The 25,713-nt window shown below is 43.9% G+C and overlaps 1 protein-coding gene across 4 annotated transcripts in view; it reads right to left on the reverse strand.

Annotated features, from left to right (window-relative positions):
* Nucleotides 1–25,713, reverse strand: part of LOC105186062 (uncharacterized) — a 531,705-nt gene that overhangs the window by 76,370 nt on the left and 429,622 nt on the right. The gene's annotated exons all lie outside the window — the stretch shown is intronic.

Here is a 25,713-nt window from a genome sequence, read left to right on the forward strand (position 1 = left end):
TACAGTAAAAATAAATAATAATCCTCTTAAAAAAAGATTAAATAATCTGTAAGATAAGAGGAAATTTATATTAAAATCAATAAAATTTGCATTATACATATAATATATAATTCTTCTATCTTTAAGAATAATATGTTTGTGATATTTTCCTCTTAATCTTAGTGTGCTGAAATTACATTTTTTTGGGTATGAGAATATAATGGATGTCATTATCTGATGGTCGGACAGGATAAGGATGAGAGGAACGACAGGAATTTAGGACAAAAGAGATTGCAGAAATTGCACAGAAATTTCCTATAAAAAATAAAAAAAAAAATGTAACAAAGCAGGCTCACTTTGTTTATAAACGATGAATTAAACCGCTGTGTTTATTTTAATATTTCAAATTGGGATGGAAAACATTCCACCGTCTATATATAAATACTAAAAAAGTGGGACACTTTTTATCCCACCAAAGAGTGAAACGATTACGAAAGTGAGTCCTCGCGAAAACAGAAAGGCGGCTGTGCGTTGCAATTTGCGTTTATCACTCGGCGACGTTGTCCTCGTCCACATTATTGCCGAGCCAGGAGCGTGAGGAATGCAGAGAAACGGCGCGAGCGGACGGCTGTGTTACGCAAGAGCGGCGAAGAATCCGGAGGAATTAGCGTGATCGTCCAACGCGCACCGGGAGTGACATCGCGGAGGAATACGGCACGGCGCGCATTAGTGTTGTTAGTTTATCTATCTGGGTTAGATAGTCTAATGTGAGGTGTCGGCTCTCTCTCTCTCTCTCTCTCTCTCTCTCTCTCTCTCTCTCTCTCTCTCTCTCTCTCTCTCGTCGCCACGCCGGCCGGCCGGTATCTCGTTAATCGATTTCTAACGAGTGCGATAAGTCCGCCAAGGACGACTACGAAATCGTGTCGTCGGGTGAACGACACTCCGCGGAGGGACTCGAAGTAACCTCGCTGGGAAAGCGTTTCCACGCATGCAGTCGCAGTGCTCGTGAAAAAAAAAAAAAAAACAAGAAGAAATTCCCCGCACCCGAAATACCAGAGATGCCTCACGTCGATGGTTACGCAACCTCGGAGAACCGTCGTTGACTTATCGTTCGCGTTCCATCGTGGAATCATCCCCACCACGTCCCACCCGTAAATGTCCCGAGGGGATCCCCCTAGCGCGCATTTTTCAAACGCCCGAAACGCTCCCGAGGATCGAGTGTCTCCATCGATACTCGCGTATTCGCGCGAATATCTCGCCGCGATGGAATATGCTCTTTCTCTCTCCCTCTCTCTCTCTCTCTCTCTCTCTCGCTCTCTCTCTCTCTCTCTCTTTCATTAATGTCTCACTATTTATAAATGCTTTCGTTTCCATGAGCTGTCGATAACGCGAAATAGCCGCGGGGAGCAGCAGACTTATGTATATAGCGTGCCGAGAGAGGAGACAAACGCAGGCAACGATAACCTTTGACGCTTCCTCGGGAACGAGGAACAGCGCCGCTCCGTGCAGATTGCCGAAATCTATCGAGAGAGCTCTCTAACCCCTTCCCTCCCCCTCTCTTTCTCTCTGTCTCTTTCTGTCCCTCTGCCTTCCCTGTCTCTTTGCCTCTCTCTGTTTCCTCTCTCTGCTTCTCTCTGCTTCTCTCTCTCTCTCTCTCTCTCTCTCTCTCTCGTCTCTCGCTTCAGTAATTGTTTCCTGCCAGTTACGCGATAAAGATCCCGTGTTATAGTCGAGACGAGTTTCCTTCATTCCCGCGAGAAGCAGAATGGCCGATTCCATCGTGCACTTGGGCTCTCTCCGAAGCGTCGTCATGGTGTCCTGTGCGCCGCTCAATCGACAAGCCCGAATCGCTCGCATTCCCGACGATTCGTTCATCCGCGTTTACCCCCTCGGCCGGAAATTTATCAAGCGGCGCGCTCGCTCCGCTCCGCCATTAATCATCGCGCTCGCGCTCGCGAGCCGCTCCGTCGAGAAAGTCGCGTATCCTCGGCAGCGCGCCTATTGATTTATGAGCCGCGGTCCGTATCACTTTTCGAACTTGTTCGTCTTTTTGCGCCGCGACGCGCCGCGGAAGATCCCGCGATTGCACCCGTGCGCAATTATACGGGGCGAGTCCCGCGAGAGCGTCGCCAGCGAGCTCTCGCACCCCCTCGCGTACTTTCTCTCTCTCTCTCTCTCTCTCTCTCTCTCTCTCTCTCTCTCTCTCTGTCTCTCCCTCTCTCTCCCGCCCCCTTACTCCCTGACATCACCCATTTCTCTCTTTCTCTTTCGCTCCGCCTGCGGCGTCCTCGGGACGTCCGAATCAGTCGAAACGAGAGAGGCCCTTTTAATCGCGCTCGTGTGGTCTCCGCGCTCACGAGACACGCCGCCTCGTTAATCATCACCGCTCTTGATTCAACGACGGTTGCATCTACGCGCCGCGGAAACATGCAAATTGATTTCTCCCATAAAAGAGCGCAGCTGGGAGGAGCGCGTAGGTGCAAAGGGAAACGCGGCACGAGCGCGAATTGGATCGCGACCCGCGATCGCGAACCGAGACCGGCCGGCCGCCATGATCCTTCGGCATTATCTCCATTTCCGTCCTTCTCTCCACCCTTCTCTCTCTCTCTCTCTCTCTCTCTCTCTCTCTCTCTCTCTCTTGTATATCGCGTGTTTATGATAATAACGTTATAAAACGAGCCGCGCATACATGGTTGCGATCGATACGCCCCCCCGTCTCTCCTCCGCCTCTCGTCGTCGATCACGCATTGCCGCGGGAATAATTCGCGCGTCCAATTACTCTTCGGCTCCGAGGCGCGCTCGTAATGAATCCGCGCATAAAATCGATCCGCGAGTCAATTGCGCGTGCGCGATGTAAACACGCGACCGTCCCGTCCTGTCCCGTCGCGTCGCGCCGCGTCTCGCGGCGCCTCATTAATCAGCGATCTGGTTCTAGACGAAAAAGCCTGCCGCCGGCCATTTTGCACGAGAAAGGACGTGTTGCTGTAATTAGACAAACGCAATGTCGTGTCCTACAACGACGTCTTTCGACCACGTTGTTACACACTTTTCTGATTTAAAAGAGCAGGGCCGGCCGGCTCGTGCTTTCAAGATGGGATCTATTTCTCACGAGTCGCCCGTTATATTTTTCCGCGGCCGCCCTAATTGCCTCGCGCAAATATACACCTCGACTTCACAATCGCGAAAACCGATGGATCGCCAAGTGATCTCGTCTCTCTCCTCGCGAGAGGGAGAGTCGTTTTGAGAATCAACGGTCAGTACTCCTCGCCCCCCTCCATTCGCTTCTTACTCCCCCGCCGGGCTGTCTAAAGCTGCGTATAAAATTTACCGCGAAATTGATGAAACCCGTTTCCATTAATCGACATTACGCCCCGATTCAAGAGACGAGGACTCGCACATGCGCGAACAGACGCGGCGCGATTAGCGCACATGCGCGATTATAATTGACCGCGGTAAGAATCACGGATTTACGGCGGCCATTTGCGACGAGGAGCTCGCGCGAGGACTCGTCGAGGGAATTATCCTCGCTATAATTACTCGAACGCACGCGCATGCATGCATTAAAATCTCCACTGCGCCTCAGTAAATATTCCCACCCGCTCTGCTTATCTCTCGTACGATCTTAATCAGTTCATTGATGAACCCGAAGTCAACGTTTTGTACCAAACCTGGTGAGGGCGAATAATTTTGCATTTTACATGGAAGCTTATTTATAAAGTTTTTTTTTGGTCGCTGGTGACGAATGTAGGGTCGAAATTTCAAAATTCAAAATGGCGACTTCAAATGGCTAACTTTGATATTCCATTATGGATTCATATAAGTCAGCATTCATAAAGTCAGTATGTTTTTTGGCCACAGATAATGATTATCTAACGATATCATAAATCCTAGGTTTTCACCAGAGCATTCTTTTCATTCCGCAAAGAGATCATTTTCTTCAACATATGTATTTCACTCGTTAATAATGATGGTATCCATTATGGACTAGCGTTAGTCACTAGAAACCGCCATATTGGATCCGCCATTTTAGATTTTGATTGAATTCATCATCAGCAACCCCAAAAAACATAAATATATCGAATGTGATCTTCTCCATAATAGAATAACAGAGTTAAGGCCATTACACAATGCCAGACAACAGGCAATAGGAACTGGGAATAGAAATGAGGAATAACAAATTATCGGCACCGATGCACAATGATGCTAAAGCGATAAAAACCATCCACTCAGAACGTTCGAATTATGTCGGCTGCGTTGTAATATTCATAGTCAGGCTGCGTTCCGATATTTACCGATAGCACTGAAAATCTATAACACATATGTGACACAAGCTATATACTTTCGGTACTGGTAGTAAATATTGGAACGTAGCCTTGATGTAGTCAAACATAACCCAAAAGTAACATAGTTTTTAGTTCTTTTATATTTTAGATTTATGCTATAAATTAAATATTAATACATGTTAAGGCTTATATATGGTATATATATATAATATACATGTTTATCCTGTACATGGTTTTATTATTATTTTTTATATAGTTTTATTAATATAATAATATTTTCATTGATATCCTTCGTAGGTCGTTAGCTATGAATGACAAAAACATGTTGCTATTTCTCAGTACAATGCAAATAGCTAGCCTAGCATCATATACTGCATGGAAAGCAAAAAAATCCGTCGTTCCCACACTTTTCCTCTTCTCTCCTCTCAAGGCACCCAATTGCAATGATCAAACATTGTATGATATTATATATTGATAAATAGAATTCAATTTTTAGTTCTTCTTTTATAAAATTCGATTTGTACATACATGTACAAACATGCACTATACAATTCGTAAATTTAACCTCAACAATCCAAACGCTGTGACTGGTTGGCAACAGGCAATAGGAATAGAATTTCCAACGTGACGGAAATTCTGTGTCTATTGCCTGTGCCATGGTTCATTCTGCATTGATGCATAGTTTCTGGTATGTTGGAATTCCTTATTTCTATTCCTTGTTCCTATTGCCTGACATTGTGTAATGACCTTTAGTTACTTGGAGCAGCCATATTAGATTTGCCATTTTGAGTTGTGAAATTTCGACACCGGATTCGTCACTAGCAACCCGAAAAGTCCTCTACGAAGAAGATTTCATACAAAATCAAATAGGGATATCAGTGTTGATAAAAATTCTTCAAAAACTGACAAAATTGAGTATTTAAGCGCTGTCATATTGGACTCGCCATTATAAATTTCTCAAAGTTGATTCCGAATTCATGGTCAGCGAAAAACATGGATATATCGAGTTCGACGCAAATCCATTGGAAATTGACAGAGCTATTGATGGTGCTCATATATGAGCCATTACCAGTAAACTGGTTAACTTCGTGAGACTTCGGTAGCCGCAGAAAGAGAGAGAGAGAAAGAGAGCAACGAGATACACGTTCTCCATTTTTCGCTCCCCTTTCATATTCAAATGATCACGTTTTTTCCGCGTTTGCCGACTCGGCAAATCGGCGACACGACGCCACGATGATAGCCGCCGAGGATTCGCTTCCAGCTCTCTCAGCAGCCGTTTCCCTCCCCCTTGCCCTGGCCGTGGCAGCAATTGCACTGACAACAAATCACGTCGAATCAACATCTTTGAAGCTGGCAGGACCAAATTGGCAGAATCGAAACGTACCTATCAAATTTTTTAGTACTTATTTTGTGTTAATTTGTGCTATTAATAAAAATTTTGTACCTCGTGCCATTTTGAAAAAAATCGTGGCGCTGCTACCTTCATATGAAGTCAGCAGGACCACAGCAAAAAATAATTAAAAAATAAAAACACTTACATAAATAGAAGCAGCATAATTTGTGCTAATTTGTTCCATAAAAGAAAATTTAATATTTCGAAAAAAATGTACCCGCGACATTTCTTCAGAAACCATCACAGACCCAGCTTACGCTCAAGAGTAAAGTGCCACTTGTAATGAGCAGAATCGTGTCGCGACTTTTGCAATGGATATCGCTTATTTTATGCTACTAAAATATGTAACTGCAGATTTTGTACCTGCAGCATTTCTTCAGAAACCATCACAGACCCAGTTTACGCTCAAGGGTAAAGTGCCACTTTTTTTCAAAATATCAAATTTTCTTTTATGGAACAAATTAGCACAAATTATGCTGTTATTTTTTAATTATTTTTTGCTGTGGTCCTGCTGACTTCATATGAAAATAGTAGCGCCACGATCTTTTTCAAAATGGCACGAGGTACAACATTTTTATTAATAGTACACATTAGCACAAAATAAGTACTAAAAGTTTTGATAGGTGCGTTTCGATTCTGCCAATTTGGTCCTGCCAGCTTCAAAGAGGTCTCGAATCAACTCCCTCCTCGGCTCCACGTCTCTCGCGATTTTATTATCCCGCGGGTATCGATATCGCCTATCGCGGGACGCATGTAAAACGCGGCGCATGGCCTCATTAATCAAGCGGGCCGAAGCGGCTTTTACCAGACGAAGAAACGCGTAGGGGCGAAGGACCAAGGGCGAGTGAAGGAGGGCGGGCGAGAGACGCGGCATCGCGTTCGCGCATAATTGCCCGGCTGCCCGGCATAATTCCGATTTCCATACGCTGGATCGCTGGGAACGCGCGTCGTCCTTGCGAGCGCTCCTTCTCGCGAGATACGCGAGGAGGATCATCTTCCGCCGCACGTCCGGCGATTCCTGATTTATGAACCGGGCGAGAGAGCGAGAGAGAGAGCGCTTTTCAAAACTTATCTATCTGCCTGTCTCTCCCTCCATCCCACCCCTGCTCCTCTCTTTCTCTCTCGCATGCACGTTCGTGCAATTGCTCGGCCGCAATTATTGCACTTGAAAGAGAGAGACCTCCTCTCTCTCCTTTGCTCTTCGTTTCTTCAACAACCTTTTTTTTCTCCCTCCCCCTCTGTCTCTCTTTGCGCTCGGAGATCGTCCAATTGCATCTTTCAACGCCGCACTCGCATCCGAATGTCTCCCCTCCCTTTCTGTCTTTGTGCCTCCATCCTTTTGCTCGCGCTCGGCTCGAATGAGCTGGACTCAAACTAGTTCCCCTTTATCGCTGTTCTAACATCGCTCGATAGACCGGCTGCCGATGACGATGCCGTAACAACGAGCAACGAGGCTCGGAGTAAGCGTGCGTCCTCGCGGCGATCCGGAGAAAGAAAGAGAAGCGGAGAGGGAGAGGGAGAATTAGGAGCGGGGGTGAAATCGCATGTATATCTTATCTTTCGCGACGTAAAGTCCCCGGCTGAAATTGGGTTAGCGAGGAGGCAAAGAACACGCAAAAAGACCCCCGAGCAAAATCGACTCCGGCGCTCGACGTTCGACGGATTCGCGCGAGTCGGGCGACAAGTCAGGATACGCAGCAGGACGCAACTTGTGTGTGTGTGTGTGTGTGTGTGTGTGTGTGCGCGTGTGTGTACGCAGTCTTGTAGCGCAAATTAGATTCGGGGAGGGAGGAGGGAGGAGGAATCGATTCTCCTGGCGAGCTGGAGCGCACCACGATGGCATGACGTGATATCCTCGGACGACAGCTAGTAAGGAGGAATAAATCGTTTAATTCCAAATAATGTTACAGATGTAACCGAGTGCAATACGTATTATTAGCAATGCAAATGAGCCTCGGTTCTGTCGGGGCGTTTAATTAGTACGTGGCATGAAACACGTCGACGACGACGACGATGACGACAATGCCGCGTGCTGCAAGCGGAATGACGTGCGCGCATAAGCAAGAGAGAGGAGAAGAGAGGAGAGGAACTCGCTCCTCTCCGGCGAAGAAGCGGTCGTGCGAGGCGCATTCGCGAAATTAATGGGACACCACTACGAGAAGCGACTATGGAGGGTCAATAGCGTCATCTGGAAAATACTCCGCGGCAGGCAGTCTCTTCGACGATCGCAGCTCCTCGCTAGCGAGCGTGTGCGATTTTTCCCGAGGAGCGGCCTGGCGAAGAGCGAGTTCAACGCTATTTAGGCGGTTGTAGGTAATACTCGTAGATACCTACAATAGCGTCACTTTCCAATTTCGTGTAGCAAAAATGAACTGCGCATGCGCAGCCTTGTCACCTAACCTACCTGACTTTCTTACAAGAAAAATATACTATATGTCTCACTCTAACTTATTACACTTAGTTTAGCAGTGCAGCTAGAAAGAACGGATCAACTTTCTGTTATAATTTCTACTCTCTTTTTCTCTCTTTTCCTCTCTCTCTCTCTCTATATATTTATTTAAATTTTTATTAAATCGTATAAAATACGATTCATTAAATGTTGCAAAAGCTTTGAACGCCGTATAATAGCCTTCCTCTTAGCGCTCAAAGCGTTAGTATTGCTATTGGTTAGGTGACAAAGTTGCGCATGTGCAGTTCATTTTTAGCTACGCCAACATCAAAGGTGCCGATAGAGAGTGTCACTATTGGATATACGAGGGTGGTCCGATAAGTACTTAGCCTACAAAAGAAAAACAAAAATTTTGGAAAAGTGGCGATTTATTTCTCAACATAGTCTCCTTTTAGCTCGATACACTTGACCCAGCGATGCTCCAACTTCTTTAACCCGTCTGAAAAATACGTTTTCTCGAGGTCTGCAAAGTAGGCCTCCGTGGCGGCGATGACCTCCTCATTCGACTCAAATTTCTGTCCGGCGAGTGACTTTTCCAAGTTTGGAAATAAAAAGAAGTCGCACGGGGCCAAATCTGGAGAATACGGTGGATGGGGCAGCAGTTCGTAGCCCAATTCGACCAATTTGACCGTGGCGAGGGCGGAGGTGTGAGCCGGTGCGTTGTCATGGTGGAAGAGCACTTTTTTCTTCGCCAAATGGGGCCGTTTTTTCTGCAATTCGGCGTCGAATCGGCCCAATAATTCGGCATAGTACAGCCCTGTGACCGTTTTGCCCTTCTCCAGGTAGTCGATGTAGATCACACCTTATGAATCCCAGAAAACGGTGGCCATCACCTTTCCGGCCGATAGGACAGTCTTCGCCTTCTTCGGAGCACGTTCGCCGGGTGAAGTCCACTGTTTCGACTGTTCCTTGGTCTCTGGTGTGTACCAGTGGATCCATGTTTCATCGACGGTCACGAAACGACGTAGAAACTCCTTCGGATTGCGCTTAAACAGCGTCAAACACTGCTCTGAAGTGGTCTCACGGTTGCGCTTGTTGTCCGGAGTGAGCAAACGCAGCACCCATCGCGCCGACAGCTTTCTCATGCCCAAAATTTCATGCAGGATATGACCCACGCGGTCTTTTGAGATGCCTACTGTCTCAGCTATCTCGCGCACCTTCAATCGGCGGTCTGCCAATACGAGATCGTGGATTTTTGTCATGTTATCCTCCGTGGTAGCCGTTTTCGGGGCACCTGGGCGTGGCTCATCAAAAACCGACGTGCGACCACGTTGAAACTCGTTAAACCAATTTTTGACGGTCGCCATCGAAGGAGAAGAGTCACCGTACACAGCATCCAAGCGCTCTTTGATTTCGCTGCGCGATTTCCCTTCCAAAAACAAGAATCGAATCACCGACCGATATTGCTCTTTTTCCATTTTTCTAAAATCCGCGGACACGCCCGCTTCCACACGCGGTCAAAACAAAACTACGAGTCCGATTCGGCTGAAATTTCGACAGTAGCCGTCTACGAGAATGTACTACACGATAGTAAATTTCTCTTGCGATAGTGGCGCCATCGGGCGGTGAGGCTAAGTACTTATCGGACTGCCCTCGTAATATTGTGGTCGTGCTTCGCCAGAACTTGTCGACATGTGAAGCTTCCCACGTGGAGTTCCTCGCTCTTCACGTTCGCGCGCGATCGGTGCCTTCCGTGAGCGATCTTTAAACGCGTCGAGTTTTCAGGTCAATCTTATACAGGGTATTTCGGAAGTAAGTAGCAAAAGTCCTTAGGCGTATATTCTACTCTTTGTATGGGTGAAAAAAGGTGCGTTAAAGAACGCTTTTATTTTCAAGTTTTATACACACTTTATTTTTAACAGACTTTGATGAAGATATCGGCTTTTTCATCTCTCAATTAACTAAGTCGATTCTCGAGTAGACTTCATTTTTGGATTAATCAACTGACGTGTCAATCAACTTCTGGCCAACCTCTGGAGTTACAAAAATATGCGCAAGTCCTCACGCGAAATTTGTCTGCTCTTCGCATCTTGGGAAAGGTCGTAGTGCTGCTATGTTGTTGTTTTTCTAGAACGAGCGATTCCGAATGAAGCGTTAACAATCGCAATGCGCCGCGACGAGACACGATTCGCGACACGTCAATTTGAGAAATTCATAATGGCGAATTCAATATGGCGACACTTAAATACTCAATTTTGTCAGTTTTTGAAGAATGTTTATCAATATTGGTATCCTCATTTGATTTTGTATGAAATCTTCTTTATAAAGAATTTTTCGGGGTGCTAGTGACAAACTCGGAATCGAAATTTCAAAACCCAAAATCTAAAATGACGTTTTTCTTTGATTGGCGGAGTAGCGATGCGTGGCGTCGTGTGCGTTTCCGTTGCGCAATACGCTAGAGAAGTCGGCCTCTCAAAATATATGCACCGCGATATGAATGTACGGAGGGAGGAAGATCGCGCGCGCAGATGTAGAGCACTCATTTTGAACGAAGCGCGTCCTAAAATACCACGATCGCTATTAACCAGTTCACTGGTTATGACTCATAAAGAAGCAAAAAAATAAGTCCCACAACTATTAATGGCTCATGTGTGAGCACCACGAATAATTTTGCCAATTTTCAACGGATTTGCACCAAACTCGATATACCCATGTTTTTTGGGTCGCTGACTATGAATCTGGAATCAAATTTGAGAAAAATTTACAATGGCGGATCCAATATGGCAGCGCTTAAATATTCAATTTTGTCAATTTTTAAAGAATTTTTATGAACATATTCTCATTCGATTTTGTTTGAAGTCTTCTTCATAGAGGGCTTTTTGGGCTGCTGGTGACGAATTCGGGGTCGAAATTTTGAAATTCAAAATAGCAGATTCGATATGGCGGTACCAAGTGACTAACTTCATTATTCCATTATGGAGAAGATCATATTCGATATATTCATGTTTTTCAGGTTGCTGATGATGAATCCAGTCGAAATTCTAAAATGGCGGATCCAATATGGCGGCTTCTGCGACTAACAGTATTCCATTATGGATACTCTTACTTCCATTATTAGCAAATAAAATATGTTGAAGAAAACTATTTTTTGGCCGAATGGCTCTGGTGAAAGCCTCAGATTTATGACAATTGTTATCTGCGACCAAAAAACATACCGACTTTGAGATATATCCACAATGGAATATCAAAGTTAGCCACTTGAAGCCACCATTTTGAATTTTAAAATTCCGACCCTAGTTTCGTCATTAGCAATTCGAAAACCCTTATAGATAAACTTCCATATACAATATGAAATTATTTGCTCTTGCTAGTTTTGACACGAAATTTTAATTTTGGGTCCATCAGTGAACTGGTTAAGTACCTCCCTTTCTCCTCCGCACAAGCTCGCCAACTCAACGAATCGTGGGTGTGTTTTCATCGCACCACCACTCAGGCTCCTAGAGGGCCGGTTTTGTAGATTCCGTAGATAGAGAAAGTGACTTAATTTTAATGGTAATTCCACGCGATTCCTCGTCGTCGATTCTCGAGCCCGAAGGCGAGTTGTGAACAACATACTAAATTAAACGACGGTGGCCCGAAGCGCAGCTTAATGAGCACACTTTTTCAACGGCCGGTCATTACAAACACGAGAGACGTTCCTTCGTAAAAATTCCAAGGAATTCAGGTGACTTCACGGATGGGAAGCGCAGGTCAGTCGACAGGGGCGACGTGAAAATCGCAATCCGTTTCCATGAGCAAACAGCGACGATCGATCGTTGTCTTCCCCTCTCAACCCTCTCTCAATTGACTTCCACTCGACATCCTGTTTAATGCTCCATTAAAGGACGTTAGATAGCCGAGGGTACGAAAGTGCGAGCGCCGGAATGATTTGCAAATCGCTTTTGCGATCGAGACGAACGCCGCAAAGTGGCCGCTCTTTCTCCCTTTCTCTTCTCTCTCTCTCTCTCTCTCTTTTTCCTCCCCCTCCTTTCACCCTTCGCTCTCGCTATCACGCGATCGACCGCACCGGAAAGAGAATAAATCGCGAATCGATGACTAGTTGAAACACTGTTAGGTTACCCGGCTGCCGTGGCCGTTTCTCATTTCCTTCCCGCCCTCCCCCCCGCCCCTGCCGTTCGACTTTGATTCGTTAACCAAGGCCGTATCGCATGACGATGCGATGCCGTGTGCATCTTTATATCTCGCGGCGAAGCTTCGGGACGAGTCTCAAGTCAACGAACCACGAGAGCATTCGTCGCAGCAGCGACCGATCGATTTTTGCGAATGTAAAGGGAATCACCTCTTTTCCTCTTTCCTTTTTATTGTGTAATTCGAATAATTCTTGCTTTCAATAGGAATTCGAAAATCTTAGTCGCAACATTTCGAGTTAAAGCCGGAAGGAGATATTGAAAAAGAAATACTTTATTATTGCGTTAAAATTGATAATTAAGAGATCATCCAGAGCGATTTTGACAATGAAGTTAATTAAAATATAAACAAGATACCTTCTGGGAATTTGTCGTTGAACCTGGATTTAGGATAAAACTTTCAAAACTCGAAATGATGATTTCAATATGGCGAGAACCAAACGCATAACCAAAAACGCGTTCGATTCACACAAAAATTTTTATTCATCATCTCTCGAAGCTGCCATTTTGATTTCACGAATTATGTTTTGAAGTCTGAATGTTTTGAAGTCAGCGGCTTCAAAAGTCTTTGAATTTTTATTTCTATGCAAACGATTTTTTGAATTTTTCGCCGGTCCGCCGTATTAGAATACCGTCATTCTGAATTTCGCAATTTTCATCTCGAATTTAAATTCAGCGATCCTAAAATAATAAAAATAAAGTGTCCCGTTCCAATCGCTCCGTTATAAGTATTTCTTTCCGAATGCGCGGATATTCCCGTCATTAACAGCACTTAATATTCTTATTTTAAAATATACACAAATATATTCACATTTTTTCTATTCGACATTTATACATCGAGATTGAAAAAACCGAGGCGCACGCAACAGCGGCTCGTCTGCGACAGCCGCTGAAACGGAGACGAGCGTTATTGTGAATTCCCTTTATCGATCGGCGAAATCGCGTCCACTAATTTACGAACCGGTGCCATTCGTGCGCCTGCGAGGAACTCGAAACTGCCCGGCGGGATTTTTCGTAAACACGCGCGCCTTTACAGCGAATGAGCGTGCGCACGCGCGCGCGTGTAAAAGTTTAACGAGTTTCGCTCCCAGCGTTACTTAACGCCGCAAAAGGACCAGCGCGAGGTATCCAGCGAGGTATCAGCGAGACTCGCGTCGCGTCCTTCGTCTATCGTAAAACAAACGCGAAACACAGCCGTGGCGAGCGGCACAATGGACCTTTAAGAGGCCATCACTCCGCGCGGTAACTAGACGCACGTAAAGTTTAACGGGTTTCTCCCGTGAACGTCGGGATGGTCTCGGGGGTTACTTGCGGGCCGAGTGTATTCGCGAATTAACGATTCAACATTCTCAGGGTGCGCCTTCGCGGATGTGTCATCGTGCGCGTACAAGGTAGCGCTTGCCAATTATATAATATTATATATATTTTTTTATTATATATATATATATTATATATACAATTATTATATTATATATTTTTTTATTATACATATATTTTTTATTTATCAATCATTAATTATTAATCTATTTATTGTATAGATATAATATTGTTTGTATTCATTTATTTATTAAAAAGTATATTTTTAATTATTAACTGTCAATTATATAAAAGAGAAGATGATGTTATGGCCACTCTCAATATCTCCGTTATTAGGTAGCAAATTTCAGTTGTTACTTTTGGAATCATTCGGTTAGTTCGCCATTAGCGCAATGGCACTAATATATCAATACACAATAGCCAGCACTTTTTATAACGCACTTTTATTTTCGAGCATTTCGAAATGTTTTTCAAGGTGCATCTTGGCATTCAATCAGACATGTTTCTTAGTTATTTTTAAACTCGAGCGTAGTGTCACATGAATATATGTACAATCGAATATTTTGTTTGTTACTTGACATTTTATTCGGCTGTACGTCTTTCAAGTTGTGCAAAGTTAAATGAAATGGCATGACATTTCGCTAATATGTCCTCCATCCATAAGAGTGCTGATAAATACTTTTCTCTTTTTTGAGGTTTTCATACCAAAGTAATTATTCGATAAGCCGATTCTAATCCGTAGTCTATTGTTGCACTACGCTGCTGTCTTGCTGGCAATTTGTAACGTCTATTAAGCTGGCACAGCCATTTCAGGCCAATCGCATGGGATTAGCACAAAAATTTAGTGCTTTTTTGTTGCTAATTTGTTGCTCTATCCTCGATTTTGTTGCTCCAGCCATTTCGAAGAAAACGGTGGCTGTGCTAGCTCAACATTAAAGTTAGCGCAGCCATTCGAAGAAATAAAAATCGAAAAACGAATACATATTTTTAAACTACGATTTTGTTGCTAATTTGTTGCTTTATTCCTGATTTTAATGCGCCAGACGTTTCGCCAAAAATCGGTGTGTCAAAAATAGCCGGGGATCTATAGATGTGTGCTGGCTACAAGGGTAAACTATCCGGAAAAGTTTTGTTGCTCGCCCAATTCTGGTCTTAATATGTTGTCTGATTTTGTTGCTTTTCAGATATCCCTGTTCCAAATTCGATCCGTCTCAATCGATGAGAAATAAAGGCCTTAGGTAGCGAATTTCAGGCGGTGTCCGCGAAAATCGGCACAGAGTGCTGACAAAGAAGAAGATACATTTACGTGAGGAGAGACACACACACATACACACATCGAGAAAGGAAATTTGTTTCGCACACGCGTTACCCTTCGGATTATCCTCAGGACCCTCTACGGCAGCCGATCGCGCGCGCACACGCGAGTGCGAGTGTGATCCGTGACTATTGTCACACACGCCGCCAGGACAATTCGACGCGCTCGTTAAGCCCGTCGCAGCGTGCTCGCGGGTCGCCGAGGCGCAGGTACGCAAGACGAGATGCGTCCCTCGTTATAAAGAGGGCTCCGCCGTCGCGCGTGCGACTACCCGCGAAAATCTCTCGGCGGGGCGTGTAACACTCGAGGATTTCAATAAATAAAAGCCACGGAGAAGCATTCTCCTCTCTCTCCGGGTCCGACGTCCGCCGTAAAGAGCCGATAAGATCGGTAGCTAAATAATCACCCTGACTGTTACGGTCGTGATGCACATTTTCGCTGCGCGCGTGCGTGCGCACCTGTGTGTGAAGAAGCGAGAAGGGCAATCGGGCGAGAGAGAGAGAGAAAGAGAGAGAGAGAAAGAGGGAGGTTAACGAAATCGCGTTTACGATACTCGCGCGCCGTGCAGCACCCGGGTCCGAGATTTATCTGTCATTTATCGCGACGTAAGCCAGAATCATGGTGACTTTTTCAGACGCGCCCGGCTGACGCGACATGTGGCGAAGACGGCGACGCGGGCCTGACAGGGCCGCGGGGGGAGCGGGAGGGAGAGAGGGACTCTTGACGGCCGATCGGACCTTTCGACCGCTGCGCGGAGACCCTTCGTTGCTTCTCATCTCTAAGTCTGACACGCGAGCCTCGAGCTTCGCGGCTCGGTTTTCAATCGGAATTTCTCTCTCTCCCCCCCCTCTCTCTCTCCTCGGGAATGAGACACGCGCGCACACATACACACACACACACACACGTCATCTTGATCGCGCGTCGACGAAACATCGCTCGAACGACGAAATTGATCTAATTGCTCCGTTCAATTACGCCTGGATTTCTTCATTCCGCTTTGAGCCTCTCTCAATGCTAATATAATAAAGGCCATGATGGCTTCTCATTAGGTCGCTGACCGGCGCGCACTACGATATATTGGTTGAGTGGAGGTTCGTGGCCCGATTTTTTATTAATCCTTTGTTGCACGTTTTTTTCTAATGCATATAATTTTGTGAAACTTGTTACCCGGGGATTTCTGGGGTCGTTGAGTACGAATCCAGTGTCATACAAGATTCAAAATGGCGGATGGAATTTTCAAAGTCAACCGCTTGAAACTTGTCACTCGGAAGTTTTTGGGATCGCTGATTACGAATCCGATGTCAGAAATACAAGATTCAAAGTGGCGGATCCAATATGGCGAACCGGAAGTTGAAAATTTTTCAAAATTTCGACAAAAATTGATGTCTGTAGGTTTTTTTAGTTCTGGGTTAGGCTAAGAGAGTGATAACGGATTCATAATCGTGGACTCACAAAACTCCTAAATACCAAATTTGATGGAAATTGAAAAAACTTGTAGTTTACGGTTCGCCATTTTGAATCCGCTATTGTGAATTTTAAAAATCTAATAGCAGATTCGTAATCGGAGACTTAAAAAACCCCAAGATACTAAATTTCATAGAAATTGGAAAAACTTTTAATTTACGGTCCGCCATATTGGATTCGCTATTTTAAATTTAGAAAATCTGATAACGGATTTATAATCAGCGACCAAGAAAACATAAACATATACATTTTTCCGTATATGTTTATTTTTCCAAAAACGATTTTCGAAGGAAAAAATAATGTTTTTGCAATTATTTTGTTTATAACAAATAACTAATGCAAAATAATAGTTGTACGACATGATGTATACATAGAATAATATCCGAGGATCCCGTAAAAACTTATTACATGACAAGAAAACCTTAACCTAAAATTTAAGAGACATTCAACGATGGCTAAAAAAGTGTCGCATACATGTTGATTTATGCAGCAAAGGGCAAAGGGTAAAACTCAAGCAATAATTTGGCGTGTGAAACTTATTAATCAATGATGTAATCGCCGTCGTTCTCTACAATCTTTTACTCAACGTTTTGCTAGCATACGGATGCCTCGACCACAAAACGACGTCGCCCCTGTGTAAAGGAATAAAGGTGGTTTTTTTCACGGTTTCAATTTCGTGTCTAAATTTCACAAATTTCACCATTTCTTAACAGTTTGAATTACTGGTGCGCGGTCGCAAAAACTCAACGAGAAGAGGCGATCACCGTGCATGCGTCTCAGATTACACACGCCGCCATTTTTGCGCGATCTAACCGTCAAAATAGTGAAGCCTTTGTATAATCGATCGCGCAGGAATGGCGACTCGTTGGTGTTAATCACACCAAGTACCAAGCGCGAGGATGTGAAAATGCCGAGACGATCCCAACCCTATCTGAAAATCGCCAAGGCCCAAAGCCAGCGAAAAGCGAATAGAGGCTGGCGAAGAGAAGTAAGGAGGAAATAGAGAAAAGCGCGTTAACGGCGAGCCGGGGCAAATATTTGCTGGCAACAGCGGGCCCCGAATCACAGTGGACGGTTTGTTCTGCCGACCGTATAGGCATCCTTTCACGTTTTCCTGCAGTCAGTCCCTCCCCCTCCAACCCCTCCCGTCAATCCGCGCGATGCACGCGCACGATAGTCCCTCGGCGAGATCCGCATTGGCCGTTTTTCTCGCATTCCGCAGGAGTGTAACGGAACGCCTGTGACGCCAATCGAGACTGATCCACCGTTAATCAGTTCACCGGTAATAACTCATATATGAGCGAAAAAAGAAATGCCTCAACTAGTAATGATTCATATATGAGCAGCATGAATAGCCCTGCCAATTTGCAACGGATTTGCATCAAACTCGATATACCCATGTTTTCTGAATCGCTGATTATGAGTCTGGAAATCAAATTTGAGAAATGTACAATGGTGAATCCAATATGCCGGCGCTTAAATGCTCAATTTTTCAGTTTTTGAAGAATGTTTGTCAACATTGATATCCCCATTGGATTTTGTATGAAGTCTTCTTCATAGAGGGTTTTTCGAGCTGCTAGTGACGAATCCGGGGACGAAATTTCAAACCTCAAAACAACAGACCCAATATGGCGGCTTCAAGCGACTAATCTTGTTATTCTATTGTGGAGAAGATCATATTTGTAATGTTCATGTTTTTTAGGTTGCTAATGACAAATTCAGCCGAAATTGCAAAAGCTGAAATGAAGGATCCAGGTATGGCGGCTTCTAGTGACTAACGGTATTCCATTATGGACACTCTTCCCTTCATCATTAGCGAGTGAAATATGTTGGAGGAAACCACTTCTTTGTCGAGCGGCTCTGGTAAAAATCTCGAATTTATGATAGTCGTTATCTGCAACCAAAAAACACACCGACCTTCGAGATGTATCCACAATGAGATATCAAAGTTAGCTATTTGAAGCCGCCATATTGGATTCGTCATTTTGAATTTTGAAAGTTCGACCTTAGATTAGTCATCAACGACCTAAAAATCCCTATAGATTGCTTCCATGTAAAATACGAAATTATTCGTTTTCGCCAGTTTTGGCACAAAGCGTTGGTTTCGGGTCCACTAGTGAACTGATTGAAGCCTAACGCGCGTGCATTTATGTACGTACCATAATTAGCGCCGTCGTCTTCAATCGGGTCAGTTGCGCCGCGCAGCCTGCGAGAACGCGACGGAATCTTTGTCGAACAGAGCATCTCCTTCATTGAGCTCGCGCGAGCAGGCTGTGAAAACTCACGCACAGCTGCGATTTTCGCCGGCGACTCGCACAAAGCGTGCAACGAGATCCTTTTCAGGAGCTCAGCTTGTCTCGCGACCATCTGGCGGATGAGAGATCACGGTGTGGAAAAGCTGAGAAAAGCCGCGAATCTTTAATGGCGAATTTTCAGAAAGATTACTGCGCCGCAAGCCGCGCGCTGTCTCCTAGTAATCGATTGAACAACATTAACATTTATCGGTTTTGCTACACACCGATCGCTACTTTTCGCGCAAAACGAAATTTACAATTTTTCAAATTTGCATATTTCTACGTGAGGCGAAGTTCATCTCCTAACCTTAATTTAACCTAACCTAACCTGGCTTGACGAAACTAAACGAGATTGATTCTGGGTTAGAAAATGTACGCTTCAAACAAATGATAAAAAATTATTTTAATATATACAGGGTGTCCGGGGAGGAAAGGTCAATATTTCGTGGGGCTATAGAATGAGGTAATATAAGGCAAAAATGTTATATAAACAGTGTCGTTTATTACTGGTTTCCGAGATACAGCTATGTTAAATTACACGTCGGAATTTAAAGTTGGCGCGTCATTGGGATTTCATTCTTCACCGTAACGGAGCGCTGCAGACTGTGTATCAGTTGGAAAGGTTAGCGAAACACACCTGGTGATCTGTCCTGCTGTTTGTGACACACTGCAAACATGCCGCACGTGTTTTCTAATGTAAAGTACGCAGATATGGTTTATGTTTATAGGTATTGTGATGGTAATGCTCCCGCGGCCGTTGAAGAATATCATCGCCGTTTTCCGATGCGCTGCATTCCAAACCGAAGAGTATTCTCAAACGTGTTTAACAGCTTATGTGAAAATGGTACACTTCCCAGTGCTCACATCACATCTGAACGTAGAGTTGAGAGAAATGTTGAGGAAGAAGAAAATGTATTTCAAATGGTACAAAGGAGCCCTACGACTAGTACAAGAAGGGTCTCTACACGTACTGGTGCTCCTCGGACACGTGTCTGGCGGATACTGCATGACCAACATCTGTACTCATTTCATCCGCAACGAGTACAAAATCTCCATAAAGGAGATGGAGCCACACTACAGTTTTGCCAGTGGCTACAGAAACATCGTGAATTGATTCCCGTCATACTTTTCACTGACGAGACAACATTTACGCGTAATGGCATAAATAATACGCGTAACACCCTCGTAACAACATCGTTGGTCGCAAGATAACCCTAACGCCATTGTTGTACAGAATTTCCAAGTTCGTTTCTCCGTCAACGTATGGTGTGGCATGATTGATGGAATGCTGATTGGTCCCGTTATTTTACAAAATCGTATGACAGGGCAGAGTTACCTCGACTTTTTACGCTTCCGCAACAACTAGCAGATATGAGGGTAGTCCCAGAAGTACCTGACCTGACGTATAGATAGCGGTTGTTGTTTGAAAATAATGACTATGATAGAAAGTACCAACCTTATAAAGCTTAAATTTGAAGTTTGACGACGCTACATTGTTTGGCATTTGTATTTGTTTAGCAGCCATCAATAGTGAACGCTCTCAGTGAATTTGTAAACATGGAAAAAATCAGTCATCGTTATGTGATACAATATTTTCATTTGAAAGGCCTCAGTCCAGCCAATATCAAAGCGGAGCTAGATTCTACTCTGGGGGAGTCTGCTCCTTCGTTTACAACAGTAAAATATTGGGTGGCAGAGTTTAAACGAGGCCGTACGAGCTGCCAAGACGAACATCGCAGTGGTTGACCAAATGAGGTGACCGTACCAGAAATGGTGAAGAAAATCCACAAAATGGTATTGGAGACCGTCGATTGAAAGTGCGCGAGTTAGCCAGACATGGTAGGCATTTCAAAAAGTGCTGTACATCGCATATTGACTGAAAGTTTGGACATGAGAAAGCTGTGCGCAAGATAGGTGCCGCGATTGGAACAAAAACAGCGTCATGAGGATGTTTCAATCGAGTGTTTGGCGAAGTTTCGCAGCAATAAAGCCGAGTTTTTGCGTCGATTCATAACCATGGATGAAAAATGGATCCATCGCTTCACATCTGAGACGAAGGAACAGTCAAAATAATGGACCAAGGTGGCTTGATGGCTATTTTGAGGAGCTCGACGATTCCCACTATAAACAGAGTATCGAAGCTATTGAACATCGCTGGGAAAAGTGTATTGAGTTAAAAGGAGACTATGTAGAGAAATAAAGATATTTTTCCCAAATTTTTTGTATTTTCTTTGTTAGGTCCGGTACTTCTGAGACTACCCTCGTATTTCCCTGGCTACACAAAGAACAATGTATTTTCAGCACGGCGGAACACCTCCTCATAACACACATCTTGTGAGAGAACACTTAAATGCAGTGTTTCCACATCGCTAGATCGGTCGTGGTAGAACAGTGCAGTGGCCACCACCAAGATCATCCGACCTAACTCCCCTGGATTTTTGCTTGTGGGGTTGGTTAAAGTGCGAGGTGTATAAAACTAAAGTGAACATACGGGATGAACTTATTGCACGTGTAATAGCTGCTGTTGACCAAATTAGGGGCCGTGAAGATGCCCTCCGGCGCGCAACTCACCACGTTCTCACAAGATGTGACAAATGTATCGAAAGTACGGGGCGAAATATTCGAAAATTTGTTATGATAGATGTATTACAATGTAATTGCAGTAAACTTCAACTCATATTAGACAATTCCAGCGTGTAATTTAACATAGCTGTATCTCGGAAACCAATAATAAACGACACCATGTTTATATAACATTTTTGCCTTATATTACCTCATTCTATACTCCCACGAAACATTGACCTTTCCTCCCGGGACATCCTGTACAAATAATTTTATATATATATATAATGTTTGTTAAAGTGTAATAAGAACAAAGAGAAGTTGTTCGGGAATCGATTTTTAAAGTTTTAAATATATATGATGCGACATTCTCGAGTTTTTTTTCCTACAAAAAATTAAAGCCCTTTAAAAATTAAAACCTGCAAATGTATGTATTTCCAGCTCCTTTTATCGATTACCACAAAAAAAAGGACCGCGGTTTTTAATACAACTTTCCATTGTTTATTGAATTTTCTGCCGATAGCTAAAGTCACCAGATTTATAAGTTGATACAGAAGGACGACCGACAATTCTGATGAGCAATAACAAAAAAAGAAAGTCGTTGGTTTGAATGAGTATCATCTTTCCGAGTGTCAGTCTTCAACTTGATATGTCGTACATTTCACACATTATACATGTTTATATTAGTGGATGAAAGTGTTATCAGGTAGTGACTATGACAAGTCACTGTGACGGCAATCTAATAAGTAAAAAAAAAAAGAAAACTCCTTCGATGCGATAGGGAAAGACAAATAGCCGTCAGTAATAAGACAAATAGATGTCTTTGGCAGGACATGAAAATTTCGCTGAGAAGAAAGGACAATTCTTCCCAAAGGAGAACATCTGGCTGGACTCCACCAGCTGTGCTCAACAGCTGTACTCCAGCAAGTACTCATCATTGACAAATACCGACAACATATTAATTGCGTATCACGCGTGTCGTTTTTCACGCCGCTCGGAAATTTTCAATTTGACAGTCACCATAATTATCATCCTCGCTAGGCGCGGTTAACCCTCTCTCGTGTGTTCGCTCGTAAGCTCGACGACTGCGTGCAAGCGGACATGCTCGGCCGCTCGCTCGCTTGCGCGGTTGGTTTATTGCGGAAATTAGAAAGACGTAAACGAAATTTATGCCCGTACGCCGTAGATGTTCACGTGGATGTTCGTTCCACTCTCGAGGAAGATAAAGGCTATTTTTTTCCACCAAGACCCTGTGCGGCGCAGGGAAAGAGGGAGAGGGGGAGAGGGGAGATGAGAGTTCCAGCTATCCGGGGTCTATGGTCTAAAAGCAACTCGCTCCGTGAGGCCCCGGTGTGTGAGGAGGACATAAAGTACACGGAGGATTTTACGACAATTTTTATAGTTTCTCCCGATGACATCAGGGGCGCGTTTCGTTCCGCGCCTCTTCGTCTTCGGCCCGCGAGAGCGACGTACACTCATCCTGTGCACACTTTCGGATAACGATAGGGAGTAAAGGAGAAGAAAAGAAGAAGACAAAGAGGGAGGAGAGAGAAAGAGAAGAGTCTCGAAATCGCTCAGTCTTCAAAGTTCCTGCTCCTCGTCTTCCCCTTTCTTCTCGCGCTCATAAAACGTAACGCACAGCACCCCCGATCTATATGATGTTTAAAGAAAAGGGTCAGGACTGTGAGGACAGATAGCACACGCGAAATGCAGGAGAAACGTCTTAATAAACATGAGTCGAAAAATTAATACTGTCAGAGTTATGAGCAATCATTTATCTTATAATTCAAGCAAGCTTACTCGCTTCTGGTACTTTTGTATTATCCGTATGTAATTTGTTCGTGTTATTTTTCGGTGAAGAGAGAGTGCCAAGTTGCAAAGGAATCCGTAGAAAAAAGGTCTCTTCACTCTTACTCGGGATATAAACAAAAGGATCTATTTTCTTCCCATTTATACGCTTCAGTAAGCAATTGTTAGTCACATATCCTCGTAAACAGTGAACAGTTGCAGAGGACTATCACAAAGCTTTCGCTGTACGCTAAGAAGGACATCGTGTTATTCTAATCAAGGAATGGCAGAAATGCATTCCATGTATGGCCTTGTACCAGTAGCGAGTAAGTCACTTGCTTTAATTAAAATAAATGATAGTTCATAACTCCGACAATATTAATATTTCGACCCATGTTTATCAGGACTTTTTTCCTGCATTTTGTGAATACAATTTGCACTTGAAGTTCTGGACCTCTTTTTTTAAACACTCTGTATTTGCCGCTGACGCGTTACCAATGAATTCACGAAGGAATCGCTTGATAGCGCTTGATAGCGTGGAAAAAATACCGCTGCTCTCAGAAGCTGCAGTATGGATTCCAGATGGGTTAGAAATCTCTTGTATGTTTCTTCGCGGGATGGACGCTTCGTTAGCTAATTTGTCGAGAAGGGAGAAGAAGAAGCGGAGGAAAGAAAGCGGAGAAACATAAAATATTGCGTTTTCGCTCCCATAACTCGGTTTCTGTTTCTCTTCGTCTTTTCTACATAGTGTTGCCAGATGTTCTCTTCTGATTAGGTTAGGTTACTCTTCTGAGAAAGATATATTGTCCTTCTTAGCGAAAATTTGTCAAAATTCATGTCTTGCCAAGGACGCTATTATGTCCTTCTCTACCGTAAATATCAAAGGAGGTTTTTCTTTCTTGCTTGTCAGACATGTTGCCATAGTGACTTATCATGGTTACTATCCAGTAACATTTTTGTCAATAGAGTAAGTCCGGGATAGATGGACATAGATAGGGGATAGATGGTGAATTGCTATAATTTTGTTAATATATGCTGTTAATATAGGCGTCAGCGCTGATCGGTCACTTGTAAGTTGGATGTACCACGAGTGTGTTTCATCCTAATGTCCAGAAACACTGCCATTATGAGTAAATAAATATTTTGTTTCTAGTAACCTCCAAAATGTTTCACACGTCAGAAAAATACCTTGCGAATGCGGTTTATTTTGAGTTACAACATTAGACCTGGGCTTAAACGACTAATGAAACATCGTTTTTTCATATTTAATCTCGAAATTCGTCACTGAGACTACGTTTCACACGGTATACGCATTTTTACGCGAACTCTTCAAACGGGGATAGATGGTCCATTTGTTTCAGGGTTAGATGGGTAGCCTACTTAGCGAGAAATAGCAAGCAATGGACATCGGATCGACATTTTCTTGATATACGATATACGTATACATATATATATCAGGTGTAGTAAAAAGAAATCCATTATTTTTCCAATAGATGGCTTTAGTTATCTGTATCTCGCGTTGTATAAGTCCGATCGGGTTCCACTAGATGGCGTTAGAAAGATGAGATTTCGTACTAAAAAAACTTTTCTGACAGTTTTGTGATTAGTTGACTCAGTTTTGTTTGAGCGCGCGTCAAAGATGGACACTAGCAAAGAGAAAATACGCTATATTTTACAGTTTTTCTTCGATAAAGGCGAAAACGCAAGCCAGGCGGCTGAAAATGTGAATAGTGTTTATGGTCCTGATATTATAACAGCCAATCACGCGCAATTTTGGTTTCGTCGATTCCGTTCCGGTAATTTCGATGTCAAAGATGCACCACGCACTGGAAGGCCAATTGTCGAAAATATCGATAAAATCATGGACATTGTCGAGTCCGACCGTCATGTAAGCACTGTTTCGATTGCCCAAGAGCTAAAGATTGCACAAAAAACCGTTTGGAACCATTTGAATAAGGCTGGATACAAAAAGAAGCTCGATGTATGGGTGCCACACGAGTTAACGAAAAAAAACCTCATGGACCGAATTTCCATCTACGAATCGCTGCTGAATCGCAACAAAATCGACCCATTTCTGAAGCGGTTGGTCACTGCTGATGAAAAGTGGATCATTTACGACAACGTCAAGCGAAAACGGTCGTGGTCGAATCGCGGTGAGCCGGCGGAAACGGTGGCCAAGCCAGGATTGACGGCCAGGAAGGTTTTGCTGTGTGTTTGGTGGGATTGGCAGGGAATTATCTACTATGAGCTGCTCCCCTACGGCAAAACTCTTAACTCGGAACTGTACTGTCAACAATTGGACCGTCTGAAGGAAGCAATCGCCCAGAAGCGGCTAGCTTTGGCCAATAGGAGAGGAATTGTGTTCCATCAGGACAACGCCAGGCCACACACATCGACAGTGACTCGCCAGAAGCTCCGGGAGCTTGGTTGGGAGGTTCTTATGCATCCACCTTATAATCCGGACCTGGCACCAAGTGATTACTATCTGTTTCTGTCCATGGCGAACAATTTTGCTGGTGAAAAATTCGCTTCAAGAGAGGCTTGTGAAAATCGATTGTCTCAATTTTTTGCCAATAGGGACAAGGGCTTCTACGAGAGAGGCATAATGAAATTACCTTCAAAATGGCAACAAGTTATCGAACAAAACGGCGCATATTTGACCTAAATCGGATCATTCTAACTATGGTAATTAAAGCCTTCAATTTCATGCAAAAATAATGGATTTCTTTTTACTACACCTAA

Source organism: Harpegnathos saltator, unplaced genomic scaffold (genome assembly GCF_003227715.2).
Source record: "Harpegnathos saltator strain DR-91 unplaced genomic scaffold, Hsal_v8.6 scaffold486, whole genome shotgun sequence".
Lineage (NCBI taxonomy): Eukaryota > Metazoa > Arthropoda > Insecta > Hymenoptera > Formicidae > Harpegnathos > Harpegnathos saltator.